This window comes from Pimephales promelas, chromosome 13 (assembly GCF_988280905.1).
Source record: "Pimephales promelas chromosome 13, fPimPro1.hap1.1, whole genome shotgun sequence".
Classification (NCBI taxonomy): domain Eukaryota; kingdom Metazoa; phylum Chordata; class Actinopteri; order Cypriniformes; family Leuciscidae; genus Pimephales; species Pimephales promelas.
This window is the reverse complement of record NC_142781.1, coordinates 31,652,396-31,669,430: the sequence shown is the minus strand read 5'-3', so window position 1 is coordinate 31,669,430 and position 17,035 is coordinate 31,652,396. Positions and strand designations below refer to the sequence as shown.

Sequence of the window (17,035 nt, the reverse complement as noted above, 5' to 3'; positions counted from 1 at the left end):
TCACTTCTGCCGAGCCAGAGACGCTTCACTTCACTTCTGCCGAGCCAGAGACGCTTCACTTCACTTCTGCCGAGCCAGAGACGCTTCACTTCACTTCTGCCGAGCCAGAGACGCTTCACTTCACTTCTGCCGAGCCAGAGACGCTTCACTTCACTTCTGCCGAGCCAGAGACGCTTCACTTCACTTCTGCCGAGCCAGAGACGCTTCACTTCACTTCTGCCGAGCCAGAGACGCTTCACTTCACTTCTGCCGAGCCAGAGACGCTTCACTTCACTTCTGCCGAGCCAGAGACGCTTCACTTCACTTCTGCCGAGCCAGAGACGCTTCACTTCACTTCTGCCGAGCCAGAGACGCTTCACTTCACTTCTGCCGAGCCAGAGACGCTTCACGTCACTTCTGCCGAGCCAGAGACGCTTCACGTCACTTCTGCCGAGCCAGAGACGCTTCATGTCACTTCTGCCGAGCCAGTGTCTAAAGACAAGATGGCCGCCTCCAAGCCAGTGTCTAAAGACAAGATGGCCGCCTCCAAGCCAGTGTCTAAAGACAAGATGGCCGATTCAGAGACTGTTGAAATCACTTCTGCTGATCCAGATTCTGTTCACGTCACCACCTTCGAGCCAGTGTCTACGGACAAGATGGCCGCCTCCAAGCCAGTGTCTCCGGACAAGATGGCCGCCTCCAAGCCAGTGTCTCCGGACAAGATGGCCGCCTCCAAGCCAGTGTCTCCGGACAAGATGGCCGCCTCCAAGCCAGTGTCTACGGACAAGATGGCCGCCTCCAAGCCAGTGTCTACGGACAAGATGGCCGCCTCCAAGCCAGTGTCTACGGACAAGATGGCCGCCTCCAAGCCAGTGTCTCCGGACAAGATGGCCGCCTCCAAGCCAGTGTCTCCGGACAAGATGGCCGCCTCCAAGCCAGTGTCTCCGGACAAGATGGCCGCCTCCAAGCCAGTGTCTACGGACAAGATGGCCGCCTCCAAGCCAGTGTCTACGGACAAGATGGCCGCCTCCAAGCCAGTGTCTCCGGACAAGATGGCCGACCCAGTGTCTCCGGACAAGATGGCCTCCAAGCCAGTGTCTCCGGACAAGATGGCCGACCCAGTGTCTCCGGACAAGATGGCCGACCCAGTGTCTCCGGACAAGATGGCCGACCCAGTGTCTCCGGACAAGATGGCCGACCCAGTGTCTCCGGACAAGATGGCCGACCCAGTGTCTCCGGACAAGATGGCCGACCCAGTGTCTCCGGACAAGATGGCCGACCCAGTGTCTGTTCCTGAGTTTGTTTCTGTGTTTGTGACCATTTCTGTTCCAGTGTCTGTTCCTGAGCTGGTGTCTGTTCCTGAGCTGGTGTCTGGTCCCGAGTTGGTGTCTGGTCCTGAGAAGGCATCACCGCCCAGGCCGCCCAAGGGGTCTTCACCGCCGTGGCCGCCCGAGGGGTCTTCACAGCCGTGGCCACCCGAGGGGTCTTCACCGCCGTGGCCGCCCGAGGAGTCTTCACCGCCGTGGCCGCCCGAGGAGCCTGCTCCGCCCTGGCCGCCCGAGGAGCCTGCTCCGCCCTGGCCGCCTGCACAGCCTGCTCCGCCCTGGCCGCCTGCACAGCCTGCTCCGCCCTGGCCGCCTGCACAGCCTGCTCCGCCCTGGCCGCCTGCACAGCCTGCTCCCCCCTGGTCGCCTGCTCCTCTTCTGCTCCACGGACCTGGTCCTCCATCCCACCCCCAGATCCGCCTCCGCTCCACCACCCACCTGGACAGTTTTGTTTGTTTGTTTGTTTTGAGCGTCTGGAAGCCGCTCTTTGGGGTGGGGCTATGTAACGATCACCAGTTGGAGTGCCCCAGAGAATCACCAGAGGGCACTCCACATCTGAACTGATCACTCCCACCAGAACTCCGTTTCCCATAATGCCTCTTCCCTGTGACTGATTACACACACACCTGCACCTCATTTCAGACTGCCTATATAAGCTACACTCATACAAGGACTCTTTGCGAAGTATTACATTGCCACGGCTTGTAATTTCTGAGCGTTTATCCTGTTTCTGGTTTCTCTGGTTTTGATCCTGGTTTGTCTCCTGACTTCTGCCTGTTTGCTGCCTGCCCTGATCTTCTGCCTGTTACCTGACGACTCTCTGCGCTCACTCTCTGATATCCCTGTTTTGCTGTTTCCTGACCCCTGCCTGTTTGATGATTCTAAATAAAGCTGCACCTGGATCTCATCTCGTCTCCAGCTTTGTAACACCTTCAATGCTTTCAGAATCTTTGCTTTATAATAATTTTGTTTCTGTCTATATTAATTGAACAAAATGTATTATTTTATTTAACAAAATAAACAGAACATAGTACAAACTTAGCTAAAGTGATTGTTTTGAACAAGTATTAACTTTAAAAACATTAATTTAGCTAAAGTATTTCTATGTGTCTTTTGCCTCATGGTTGTACCCTGTATGTGGAGTAAAAGGCCCGCCTCGCCACCTCATTCATTTATAAGATTTTTAAACAAAATGAACCACTTTTATGATTTATTTTCACACAAAGTCTGTTGCTTAATAAATGTTCAATAAAAATTATATTCTATAAATTATATTCAATAAAAATATTATATTCATGTGCCTTTAGACCCGTTGTATACAGAAGTAAAAAATGAGCACAAAGACATTGCAATGCTCCATTGCAAATAAATGCAACCATTTATTTATTCAATGGAAAACAAAAAAAAAAGAAATTAATAGCATTTTTTTATTATTATTTTTCAAGGAGAGATTATAAGGTTGTGGCTTGACCCAAAAGTGATGGTTTTATTTCACTGAGAGATGAAGTGTGCAGAGTCATTTTCCTAGAGAGAGAGAGAGAGAGAGAGAGAATATCTTGAGATCATAGTTTTTAAAATTTTGTTTCTGTAACAGCCAAATACATGTAAGACATCCACACCAAATACTGAATTCATTGATAAAAATGAGTTTGGTATGTAAGTTCAACAAAGAGAGGAGCTCACTTTTTTGGATGAAATACGCTAAAAATATTTTTAAATAAATGGATAAATTAGATAAATTAGATATTCCATTAGATAAATGGAATCAGGTTTTTTCTGTTACGACACTTATTATGACGATGATCAACGACACTTATTAGCCTCAAAGGAAGGGTTTTTTTTTTTCTACTATTTGTGCAAGTTCCTCCTTGGTGAGCTTTTGTTTTTGTTCATTTGAAATTGATTACAAACATATATATATATATATATATATATATATATATATATCTTTGCAAAGTTTCTGATGACTGTAAGACAACACACTGACTCAATAAAAAACATTTAATTACTATATGCAGTTTAAATAATTTTTTTATGAAAAAGCTGTCATGCATGCTTTCATGCAATAAGTAAAATAAATAACATTTAATTTTATTTTTTTTTAATCTGCAGTATTTGATTGTAATACTTACTGTTGTGTTGGGCAAGACACAATCTCTCTCCTGGCTTCTTAAATTATATTGGTAGGGGATTTTAATTTGGCGAAGAGAGGTCGTCTGATCATAACTTGACCCAGAAGAGACGTATGCAGTCTGAAGGTCATTCTAGATGTTTTCAGCATGAAAGAGAGAGGGAGAAAGATATCTTTAAACAGATCTTTACATTTATTTAAAAATTTCTGTCTCATAAATAAAAAAGAAATACATCTTTGCAAAGATTCTAAAGCTCTCAACAATAAGTATTCATCTGGATATTCACACTAAATGAACAATAACATTTGAAGTTTGAAAAGAAAAAAAAACAATTGGTTACACAATGTAAAAAAGATTGCTGTCTAAAATTAAGTACAATCAACTTGGATGTTTTAAGTCATTTCAACTTAACTGACACTAAACTGAAAAACGAGTTGAATCTTGTATACCAAACATTTCTGTCCCTAACATTCAGTAATAATTCATATATCTTTGTTTTCTCCTTACCAAAGCTTTCAAAATTATGCCTGCACCACCTTTATGTGGATTCCACTCGCTCCAGACCAACATACGTCACCTGGAAAGTACATTAGGAATGTGAGATTCTGATACTTAAAGTATGACCTAACGTTGCTTTCATCAATGACTTACAAGATTTTGTTGAGGGCAAGACGAGATCTCTCTTCGGTTAGTTGCCAAACAATGGACAATATTTTTGCTATATACAAACTGTAACCATGCAATTAAGCTTTACCTTATAAGGAATAGAGGAGTAAAATATTAACAAAAACTATAAGTGTCATTCATTTTATAGGTTTTGTTAATATTTTGAATTCAAATCTTTTCCAAATTTATTTGTCATTTTTAATATATCTTTTTGTTTTATTCATTAATTTTAACTGATTTTAGTTATTAGTAGTTTTATTTATAAGTAGCATTCTAAAAGAATATATATATATATATATATATATATATATATATATAAATATAAAATGGTTTTAGTTAACAATAATGAACCTGTCCAGACCAGATTTTACTCATTTACATTTGTGATTTATTTGTTGTTGATTAATGATGAAGGTTATAAGAGATAAAAGGTAACACTAAGTCATGAGATGCGTTTAATATAATGTCCAATTGCAAAGCTTTGCCATATTCTAAACGTTTTAATGGGTTGTTTGATTTGAAAACACCAGTATATAAACCAACACATGTACCAGAGCTTGAGAAAATAGGGGTCCCACTGTCTCCTGCTCTGCCTGCTTTAGAAATAATAAATTCTTCAGGTGACATTTGATTTTTCATATTAGTATTAGGCGTTTCAATTTTACAATATTTTGGAAATAAATACCCTGATTCTAATACATAAAAATGTAGCTCATCATTTACAGGTAACGTGCCTATTTCTACTTTTATGTTTTCAAATGGATCTAAACATCCTTGCAATCCAATAAAAGTAATATCATAGTTTTTTAACAAATTGGGATTTTCAGGGAGGATTTTTTGGGCTTTATATATTAATATGTTTTCAGAAGTTGGAAACAAAATATAGATGTTATCATTTTCGTGACAATCGTTATTTTCTAAAACATGTTTCGCAGTCATTACATAACCAGAGCCATAATAAAACCCTAAACCTCTGCTGTTACAACCTTTGTCAATATCCGATGACCAAACTACAATGTAACAGACTATTTGGTTTGTTAAATATCTATTGTTATAAGGCATAATCTCACCATTTTCAAATACTAATGGATCAGATGTAGAATTTAACTTTTTTAAACAGTCAATTAATGTTTCTTTACGAAAAGATTTATTAAAAATGGGTATTTTTAATTCAACCTTATAAGATTTTTTTTTCCATTTAATTAATTCATTAAACTTATCGTATAAGCTAATAATAATGTCCATTGTTTTAATCAATTCTGCGAAAACAAAACATAATCTATTAGACAATACTGAAGTGGTGCCAATATAGATTTCATAGAGTTATTCCATAGAACAACTAGAAGAATTGTGTTCGAGATTACATATAACTTACAAATTATTGTCTGTTCTATCTTTTCATTCTATCTCAACAAATACAACAATGCAAATAAAGTTCTTGCTTAATTCAGAAAGAACCAAATTCATATTTTCTAAAAGTTGTGTAGAAGTAATGCATGCAAAACCATACCTTACAAGAACTCCAGCAACTACAAAGATTACCTGGAGGTTTTGGTTATTTATAGAAGATCTGAACCAATCATTCTTCATGGTTAACATGGGAGTTTCTTTGGGAGTAAAAGTGAAACTGATCATGATTATATAAGAGTATGAAATGTGCTGTACATAATAGAAAGTCAACGCATAATTATCTGTTAAAAAGCAGACATTTTAATTTAACATTTCATATTGCATTGTTGTTATAGGTAACATGTAACGCCATATTATTTTTTCTTTTGGTTTCTTTGCCTAAGATTCTAAAAAATTTCCCAAAACTCAAAAATATAGATAAAGAACATCAGCTGTAAATTTGCTGTTCAGTTTTGTAACAGTTCTCGTGTGTTTCGAACACAATGACTTTCTGGCTGTATTTAATATGAAAAACTTGAGTCACTTGTCTGACATCAAAAACATGCCAACTGCTGTTTGTTTCCTCAAATGCTTTCCCAGTGACTTCAAACTTGTCAAACTTGAAATTTGCCTGATTTGTTTCTTGATTAGTTCTACTTTGAGAAACATTCACAAAGCTTTTTCAAATATTAACCGACAAGATCAACTGTATACTGTCTGCCACACCTGTCACACCTAAAGAATTTGCCATTGTTTTCAATGCTATCACCCACAGGTGTTATTACATTGTTTAACGGTCTTGATAGGACTCGGTTTGCTTTACCTCTTTTTAATCCCGTTCAAACAATGGTTGGCAAGACTTAGGTCCATCTGTGCTTTCAAAGAGATATTGTTACCAAATCTTATGTAATTATGGTAATTTTAAACCAAGTATGTCAACTAACAGATCAGAAATAGAGGATCTAAACCTGATCTAAAGGAAGTTTAAACCTGACATTGACATAGAATGTGATTTCTGTACATTTGTTGCTGGACCAAAAATTTTTGGAATAGCTTTTGCGGGTATATTATTGATTTTGTGTACCCTCTTTTTAAATTATTTTGGAAATACGTTATGTTTGCTTTTATTATTACGGAGAATTTATTTTTCTAATCATAAGCCATTATTCAACGTTTTTCTCAACGAATTTCACCAAAACCTTCAAACGCTTTCCGTATAAAAGAATGCTAAAGCAAAGAAAACATTATCTTATTGTGTTCTCTTTAACCCTTCTTTGGAAAATTATGAACAATGCATTAAATTACTGCTATAAGTTCACTGAACAGCAAAATATCCACTTTTTCAATTTTAACCCTTTATTCCCTAATTTAGGATTAGAGCCAAATTTGACCCATTGGGCTTTAGGCGTATTATTTAAAAAAAAAAATCACAATAACAAATTCTGTCAATGATTATTTTCCTAAATTTAAAATAGTTTGCAGTCAACCACACAGCTACATTTAACAATTTTTTTTTTTTCTGTTGCTTTATTTGTTGCATGTTAGAACTGGATTTCAAATGTACAAACACTTTGCCCAATGGAAACAAGAACACAAGCCAAAATCACTACCTGAAAAAACTAACAGAATGGGTCTTTGCTTATCCAAAAATCTGTTCTGCTAGAGAGAGGAACTCACTAGACATTGTGGTAGTTTTTGAAACAATTTTTTTTTTTTTGTTGTTGATGCAGAGAGGAACTGCACATTTTTTCACAGTGCTGGAGTGCCCATACTCCCTGAAAAGATATACTACTTAGTCTCTGGCCCTGTACTAGTGAGGTAACTTAGTAAAATATATTATACAAATTAAATTATTTCAAGACTTTAGCCAAATACAGGACTGTCACCATTCTCTATGAAAGTCACTCAAAGAACCAAAGGGTCATTTTTGACCCGACATTTGTTTAACCCATACACCCAGAGGGTCATTTTTGACCCATTATTTTTTGAACTAGCTCAGAGTCACTAATTTATCCAAAAACAATATAAAACGTACTTCTAGGCATTCTGCAAGCTAATACTAAATAGATTAACAAAAAATATACAATTTTACCAATCGCTGGTTTGCTTAGAAGACGATTTTGTTTGGATAGGTTTACAGCTCAACAAAACAGCATGTGGTCAGCCATCTTGTTACTACCACTCTGACACTTGTGAGTTCAATATTCATCCACTAGGTGTCTCTATGCAGTGGCCAGAAGTGGCACTCTGGGCTTTTGAAGTTAAATAATTTTTTTTTTTATTATTATTATTATTTTGGGTAGCAGCAATTAACAGGGGTCAAATTTGACCCCGTGGGTTCTCCAGGGTTAAAATCCCCCTTTAAATGTAGTCTCTTATTCTTATCTTAACAAGCAATTCCTCTGTTATGGTATTGTATTTTATTTCTTTATTTATGTGGTTATCTTTTCTTGTATTATTATTGTACTTTTTGTCTTTTATTTTTTGGGGGGGGGGTTTTGTGTCTATTTTGTTTATTTTTCTTTTCTCCTCTGGTGGTTGTTCCTGTTTTTGTTTTATCTATTGGTGCTATTTGTTATCTATGAATTGTATCAAAAAATTAAAAATAAAAAGTTTGTGAAAAGCCAGAAATGACTACCGACACGTGACGACAGACATGCGCGCATGGGAGAGTGGTGTCCTCACGCCATATTCAGAAGAGAATCTCCCACTTTTAATGCAGCAGAAATATTTGCGTAAACGTTATTATTTTTTCTAGAAATATTTAGTTTGTCACAGTGCGAGATTGATTTAGATTCTTTCTTTTGGCATACTAGCATTAAGTTAAATTCCGTGTGTTAAAAACAGAAGTGTTGCCAGGTGACAGGTAGCCTCGCCTACATGGTAAATAAGCTCGGGTGCGAGTCGCGATTGAGGAAACACAACAGAATACAAGCACAAACCACTCTTTTTGATAAAGAATACGCAGATAAACTGTCTTTAATTTAACATTAAAATTTCAGCTTAAAACGTAGTGATCTAGGTCTTCATATGCTGTGTTGTGTTATTTAATCACCCTTTTAACTGTTTTTAAACTGTTACGTTTCATTTAATTTGAAAGTTATAGTTAGGCTGCTCCATTATATAGGCTATATTGAATCTGAGCACAAAATGTAGCTTCTGCCATGACCTTTCCAGAACCCTGACCCGAACCCTATAGAAAATTAGTGGGTTGGACTGAAGAGAAGAAGCACCAACATGAACTTGTGAATCTGAAGGATCTGAAGGAAGTTGCAAAATGTATTTAATAACAGGGAGCCAGTGTTTTAGGAGAAAAGCGTTTATTTCATAATTTCATAGTTTGATTGACAGGCAATCTGACCAATCATAATCTGTTGAGTCCCCTAATTCTAGATCCCATTTGGGGAAAAAAACTGAGAAATCAAATTTGAAGGGCTGGAGATGTGCAGTTCGTGAAGTAACCACAAGGTGTCGGTATAAACCTGTGTGTGAGTCAGAGCCTCATCCACAGCTGCTCCATACACACTCTCATGACTGTAGCATCTCTGCATTTACTCCCCATGTGCGTGCAACTTATGCTTATGAAAGCACCTGTTTTTTATTAGAACGGTAATCCAACTCCAGTCCCTCTTAAGGAAGCAGAGGAGAGATAGAGGTGAAAGGGTGAGTGATGCTATAACTGAAGGATGCAAACACTGTGGGCCAGGCGCATATTTGGTGGAAGTGTGTTTTTACTTAAAGACCAGATCGCAATCTAATTGTTTGTTTTTCGAGGCAAACAAACCGGTGCACACGCACCTTGACGGCGGCCTAAGTTGCGAAACGCTCATGTTAGTAGAGGCACATCATCTAATATGCTGGAAGTGGAAATGTGTGAATACAGTCGAACCCTTGTCGTTTTAACTTGCTTTTTTGCATAAGCATCATTCCTGACATGCAGTGTGGAAACCACAAATGATTCCATAGCAAAAGTCACCGTTCTCCAACCAGATTTACAGCTAATTCTTACCGATGCGAGACGCTAAATCACTCTGACCGTCCCAATGGACGCCTGTGGCTGTTTGTAGGGCTTGTTCACTCTTATTGCCATGCCATCTACAGAGGGAGCAGTGTGCGTTTGTGGAAAGAGAAACCTTACGTTGACCTGTGGAACACACTTCACCAATTAGCAGCCTTACTACAGGATCAAATGGAATTGAAAACATTCACTGACGAGACTGCCGCGCATCACAATGGTCCATTCATGAAAGCCCGGGCTGCTGCCTTTTTCCCCTCATTCTTCCTTTCTTTCATTCTTTCCTTTTTTATGAATGCAAGTATGAACCTGACCTTTCTCTCGCACGCAGCTTAGTGACGGCTTTATGAGTCAGGCTGAGGGTTTGGAGAGGTTTCACGCTTGGCGCTGGTATACGGTCCATCCTGGTTTTGCACCTGAGATGCTACACTCTTTAGCCGTGCCATTCAGTCAGCGACTGTGCTCTGGCTGGGAGGTATTTGAGTAATACACAGTAAAGGTCAGGCGCTTGACATTTAATGACCCCATGAAATCAGAATTAGAGTTTTGTGGCTGTTTTTCCAGCCCGGTCTCATCCCAAGACGTCATATACGACGCTTTTGCCAAAGCGTAGACATCCAATGCACATGGCACCCTTTAGCGTCAATATGAAACGCAGTACGCAGATATATATGGGCCAGAAGGCGGCCCCTAGTGGTCTAACCCTACCCCAAACCTAAACCTACCCATCACTAGGGTTGGGTATCGAGAATCGAGTATCGATTGGAACCGAGACTAACTTTTCGTTTTTCCCGGAATCGTTCAAAAGTTAAAATTTCGATTCCTAGTTCCGATATTCACAGTCCGCCGAGCGGAAGAAGAAACCGCTGAACACCAACGAAGAAGCGTCTACCGGAAGTGTTGGCATAACCACGCGAGTCAAACATGAGTACCTTACGTCGACGATCCAAAGTGTGGCTTCACTTTTCTAAAAAAAAACGAAATCTCGGCAAAATGCAAAATTTGTGACAGAAGGAGTATTTTTACAGAAGGAGTATTTCCTTCAGAAAGGCCGTTGGTTAGCAAGGTTAGCTAAACTTTTTTGACCCTGCCTCTTAAAAGAATCAGAATCGAGAATCGTTAGAAACCGGAATCGAAACAAGGAATCGGAATCAGAATCGTTCAAATTCAAACGATACCCAACCCTACCCATAACCGAAGCGTGTTATATTGACGCTAAAGGGTGCCATGTGTGTTGGATGTCTACACTTTGGCAAAAGCGTCGTATATGACGCCTTTATTCCATGTCTCGAGCTTCAACTTTGTAGACTTTGTTTACAGTCTTTGTCTGCTGGGAAAACAAACCCAAAATATAATAATGACTCATCCTGCATTACACAGATTTCTGTCCATCCCAATAATCACTCCAGTACAAATTGCACAACATGTTCAATAGACCTTATTCAGAGCAGTGCCATGACAGGGATGAAAGCGAGGCTGTGAGGGATGGACGTGACGTGTTTTTTAATTGCATCTAGTGTAAAAAAAACTTCATATATCACTTATATTTTTCCACTGCTCATATTGTTGGGAGTTTTTGTAAATGAAAGATATTTTTGCACTGTTTTGTTTGCAGAACAATCCAAAAACACATTGCTACCCACTGAAGAGAATGTATATTTCTATTAAAGATGGCTGTGAATAAGGTCTGTGTTCATGGCTGTGATGGTAACTAATGCCTATTGGCTTGTTGGATCTCACCCAAACGTCCCGATTCAATTGTAAATATGTTAACGTGAAATTTTGCTGATTTTCAATCCGCTTTGTATTGTTGTTACAGGTGTAAATCAAGTGGGCCCTACATGTCCCGAAAAGTGAATGCAAAGCATTTTAATCGCCCCCTGGTGGCTGGCTGCAGTATAGCTCTTAAACCGAGCCCTCTCAAAGAAAATTGAATGGGCCATGAGTCAAAGTAAAAAGTCAAATTAAACTTTTGTCATTTTAGGTAGACACAGTGGTATGTTCTAGTGTTAGTTTTCCCAATAAGTATGGTTTTAGTTATTTGATGCTATACGAGATGTAACATCATGATTGACAGCTGTGCTTGCGATTGATTCTGCGGTTGCGGGACCTTAGGTTCACTACTGCGGAGACTTTGGAGACTCATTCTCTGTGTTACCTTGACTGAGAAATTGACATTTAATTGTCAGCAAAAGTCAGAAACCTGTAGACTTTTGACAGCGTCTGGGCTTTAAGCCAGGGTTTACCCGCCCACGGATCGTCAGAGGGTTATTAACCGAACAGTTATTGTATGGAGCACTATGGAAAAACAGCTTTCTTACCTGTACACGACAACGTTTTGCTTTGGGGTGTTGGGTGGAACTGACAGAATGGCAGTTCAGTTTCTTCTTTTTCCCCTACGTTTGGCCTACTGTGTTCATGGTCATCAAGTTGACTACAAATGTGGACTACAAACAACCGAGGTTTTTCAGATTTTCCATTGCTGCTTTCTCTCTGTTTTTATAGTTATTTGCTGCCTTTAGCCACTCCCTACAACGCGCTGGATCCTTCACTGGAAACCGAAACTATATATATATATATATATATATATATATATATATATATATATGAAGAGTTCAGATGCAAAAGCCTCTAAATGCCATTTGAAATTTTCTTCTTTAATGATGATTTTTATCAAACTTGTATATTTAAGTTCAGTAATTTCACTTAAATGGCAATGATAATTATCTATTAATTGTTATTTAAGTGAAATTACTGAACTTAAATATACAAGTTTGATAAAAAATCATCATTAAAGAAGAAAATTTCAAATGGCATTTAGAGGCTTTTGCATCTGAACTCTTCATATATAATTACATTTCTGCTCTATAGGTAGCCTATTTTTATTAAAAGTAAATTTTGCTAGTGGTTTAAGACATGGGGTCTTTAAAAGTGCTATAAAATGATTTCAGTTGTTTTGATAACTTTTGCCATTTTACTACATTCAACAGCACAAATTTTTTCTTTTTTATTTGCTATTCAAACAGATTTAGGGCAATATGCCAGTAGGGATGCATGGTATATTTGTGCTATATCGGTTATTGATATTGGTGATTATTTTAGATTATTGAATCATCAAAATTGGATATAAAGGTTCCATTTCCCATATTTTTACATTTACATGACTGTTCAAAAAAACATTATTACTTTTATTCAGCAAGAATTCATTTTACTTGAGCAAAAGTGTCAATAAAGACACTTTTATTGCTAAGGCATATTTCTATTTCAAATAAATGTGGTTCATGCACTATCTATTAATCAAAGAATCCTGTAAAAAAATGTATCCCGGTTTCAACTGTTTTTAACATTGACAATACCGTAATAAGAAATGTTTTTTGAGGCAGCAAATATTAGAATGATTTCTGAAGGATCATGTGACACTGAAGACTGGAGTAATGATGCTGAAAATTCAGCTTTGGCATTACAGGAATAAATTACATTTATAAGATCTATTCAAAAGACAATTTTTTTTTTAAATTATACAAATATTTCACAATTTGACATTATTATTGAGCAAAGAAATACAGTATTGGTGAGCATAAGAGAATAAAAAACAAACAAAAAATCTTAACAACCCCAAACTTTTAAATGGTATAGTGTAGATTTACTTTGCCATCATCTAACACTAACCTAAAGCTAATAATCTAAACAATCTTTAGAAATCTCCAAATGAATATCCATTTTTCTTAGTATATTTAGACAAGGTAGCATAGCTTTTTTAATATTGTCCATAACGTATAATATAATATAATCATTGACATCGCTCAGACTTTTGTGTACTGTCAGTCTGAATAAAGCCATAGATGTGTAATTTCCTGGTTCATCTAGTAGCAGATTGCATACGAAATGTTGATAGAAAATGTATAAAGTTTTAAAAGTCTGATGGTAATTAGACTTGACCGTCTGTGTCCATGTGTTGACCCTCTATAAATGGCCTTTCTGTTTCCATAATTAATTGTTTATTTGTATGGGTGGGACCTTTGTCGGTTCATTAAAGAGGCAAACCCACGTCTCTGCTTGTAGATGTTTCCATCGGAGCTTATGAAACCGTTACTGGGGCCAGGTGTATCTTAAAAAAACAGAAAGACACGCATTCACTCCCGTCACCATCTCCCTCCTCTACACACACTTACGCACACACATACACAGATTCAGGGGTAAAAAAGAAATCCAAGGGCCGCATGCATTTTCAATTAACTCCGTCCGCTCGCAGATCTTAACTTTCCATCAAAAACAGCCAAGTCCCATAGCCTGTGCTCGCATGGAACCATCTGATATAAATATAACTTTGCAGCTTGTCAGGTTAGAAAGCCATAAATACGGCTTGTCGTGGGCTGTGCAAAGACCGGCCATACCTTTCTCATCACCCCCTAAAGATATAGAGCAGCTCTATCACATGTTGAATTATCACAGCTACTGTTTAACAGAAAGTAGCCGCTAGTGTTTTATATCTCTGTGGCCCTGAAACGTGAATGATATGGATGAACAGGCCCATATGTTTTGATAGAGGTAATCTGCCAGATAGATTGTGTTTTCTCCCTCCTGTAGATGTCTCCCCCCTGTGGGCTCCACACGCTTCAAGTGCGCTGGGGATAAATATGAGTAAATGTGTTTTTTGCTATCTGACAGTCGGGTCTGGCTGCTCGAGTTTTATGCATCGTGAGGCGTAAAAGCCAAGCTCGTAGTTTACCAACAGCCCGATGTCATCTAAACACAAAACGGCTTGGGGTGTTAACAGGGAGTGATATTATTTCAGCTGACGCGGTGTGTCTGTCGGAGATTTCATCAAGGGTCGTGTGATTAATTCAGACTTGGTCTCAGCCCACAGTTTGATGCATAAAATGTCAAGAGCAATGGTTTCAAGCGCCAGGTTGGTACAACAATCACCTTTGAGGAAGAATTGGTCGATGGATTTGCCAAAGTTTTCCAGGTTAGTGGCGTCAGAAGTAAAATTACAAGTTAAGCAGAACAACTTGATAATAATAAGAAATGTTTCTTGAGTCAAGTCAAGTCACATTTATTTATATAGCACTTTTCACAATACAGATTGTATCAAAGCAGCTTCACAGTGATAACATGAAAGTAGTACAACACAGATCAATAATATTGTTAAAAATTAAATATCCCCAACTGAGCAAGCCAAAAGCAAGGTAACAGTGGCAAGGAACCAAAACTCCATCAGATTGGATGGAGAAAAAAACCTTGGGAAAACCTTGAGCATATTAGAATGAAGTATCATGTGACATTAGCTATGTTTCCGTCCACCTATTTTTATGTGCATTTTGGCAATCAAACGGCGAATAAAAATGGCGATTTCTAAAAATTAGCATAAAAACTAAAATAAAAATTTGCATTTTATATCCAATAAGTCTACAATAGAAACACATTTACAGAATAAATCTCTTGATGCACAACAAAACCCAGATAGCAAACTGACATAGAATCAACGTGGAAACATGACATCGAAACAACGTTGATCTGACATTGTTTTGCTCATCGAATTAACGTTGAACCAACGTCAGACGCGTCATTCTTTCAAAACTAACGGAAAATCAACTTGAAATCAACGTTGTTTCAACGTTATGAAAGCAAACCAATTTTCGATTTTCATTTAGCTGTGAAGAATGCCGCGTCTGACGTTGGTTCAACGTTAATTCGATGAGCAAAACAATGCCAGATCAACGTTGTTTCGATGTCATGAGAGACGTCGTTTCCACGTTGATTCAATGTCAGTTTGCTGTCTGGGAAAGCTCACGTGACTTTGCCACAACTGTGGATGTGGTTGTGTAACTGGACTAACCAGTGGACCAATCGCATCCCACAGCATCTCAAATGTTGGTTTGGTCATAAAGTCCTGAGCCAAAGTCTGACATCAAAATGATTTGGTTTAATCCCATCCCAGAATTTAAACAATTGCATTCCCAAAGACCAGTCTTCTGGACGCAAGATATATGACGGCGTTGATTTCTTTTCGTCTGCGCACTCTGAGACGCAAGTCATCTGATGTGGGAAAAATTTGACACATTGGCTTTCCTGATTTCTAAAACTTAATTTTGCGTCAATTTCCCAGGAAGTGGCGATTTTCTCATGGGATGAAAACACTGCTTCATTTAAAAAAAAAAAAATGTATGTATTGTCAGAGCCCGTCTAACGGAGAGCCTTGGCACTTCCTATTATCCCCGTTGTGTATCATCTTGGTTGCAGTTCCATTAGAATTCCACTGGAGGTGATCGCGGGCGAGTGCAGAATGAATGGGAGTCTATGGGGCTAAACGGCTAAATGCGTCTCTTTCACCTGCTTGTCGTTAAATCAACATAGATTTTATTGTTGATTCCGCAAGTTCAATATAGATTATAGGCCAAAAGTCGAATGAATGAGTACTTATGTCCTTTTGATTTCTTACAGGTTAGGCCGTTGTTGGCCGGAACACGCTAGCATTCTGCTATTGTGTGACGTCATCACAGTTTTGAACTGATTTTTAGAACAGATAAGTGAACTTAAAAATGCAATTTTCAGCTGAGTGTATTATCTTAGCCCTCCCTTTTGAATGCAACTTTAATATTACTTGACAAAAAATTACATCCCGAGAAAAGTGGATTTCTGGGGGTGAAACCCCATTGACTCCCATTCATTTTGAACTCGACCGCGAGCGCCCCCGCATGGACAGAGACGTGTTACTGCAACCAGTCCAGAAACCGAAAGTAACCAGCCAGTGCCAATTCTCTTCAATTAGACATTCTCTGGTATTGTTCCAATTATTAAGTTACTTTGGTGAAAACATAAATTCTGAATACTGGAGTAATGATGCTGAAAATCTAGCTTTGCATCAAAGGAATAAATTACTTTTCAAATATTAAAACAGAAAACAGTTATTTGAAATTGTAATAATATTTCACGGTAGTACTGTTTTTACTGTATTTTTCAATCAAATAAATGCAGCCTTAGTAAGCATAAGAGAGGTCTGTGAAATAATCAGTCCTTTTAGGCGAATAGAAATTCCCATTACAAGGTTTACACACATAATTTCTCCTGTGTTTTTAACCTAGTCTCGTCATAATTATGTTCCATTAAAGGGCAATATTGTGCAAGATGGGTCATACAAAAACCTATGAAAGTCTATAAAAGTCATACATTTGTGTATAATCCAAGTTGCACAATATTGTACGTCTTGCCATCTTGAATGGAGTTGTTGTGAGAGCACTAGGCAAATTCTCCAACGCTTTTGTTTTTCAGTGTTTTATTATGGCACCAACTATTTCAGATTAACTCGGCACACAACAGCATGTAAAAACAACAACAAAAAACTGTGGTTTGTTGCTTTGCATGTCAGCCAGATGGTTTCATCCTGAATAGGCAGTTCTCAGCCAGACCAAACTTTATCCAGACAGCCAAAAGTTTCTACATGCACAAACAGCATGTTCCTACTCAGTAAGTCCCCACATAGCCACGATCTTTTAACCGAACAGCCATGCCATTTACTTTTAGCAGCA

General features: G+C 38.4%; 2 long non-coding RNA genes across 2 annotated transcripts in view; one reads left to right on the top strand and one right to left on the bottom strand.

Moving 5' to 3' along the window:
- The window catches only part of LOC148976872 (uncharacterized), a 43,394-nt gene that overhangs the window by 7,576 nt on the left and 18,783 nt on the right, over positions 1-17,035 (top strand). The gene's annotated exons all lie outside the window — the stretch shown is intronic.
- On the bottom strand, positions 2,655-5,635 carry LOC120460410 (uncharacterized). Its single transcript, XR_005617944.2, has 5 exons — positions 5,613-5,635; positions 4,088-5,361; positions 3,944-4,013; positions 3,437-3,568; positions 2,655-2,828 (listed from the first exon to the last, which is right to left on the bottom strand). It is a non-coding gene; the product is annotated as an uncharacterized LOC120460410 (long non-coding RNA).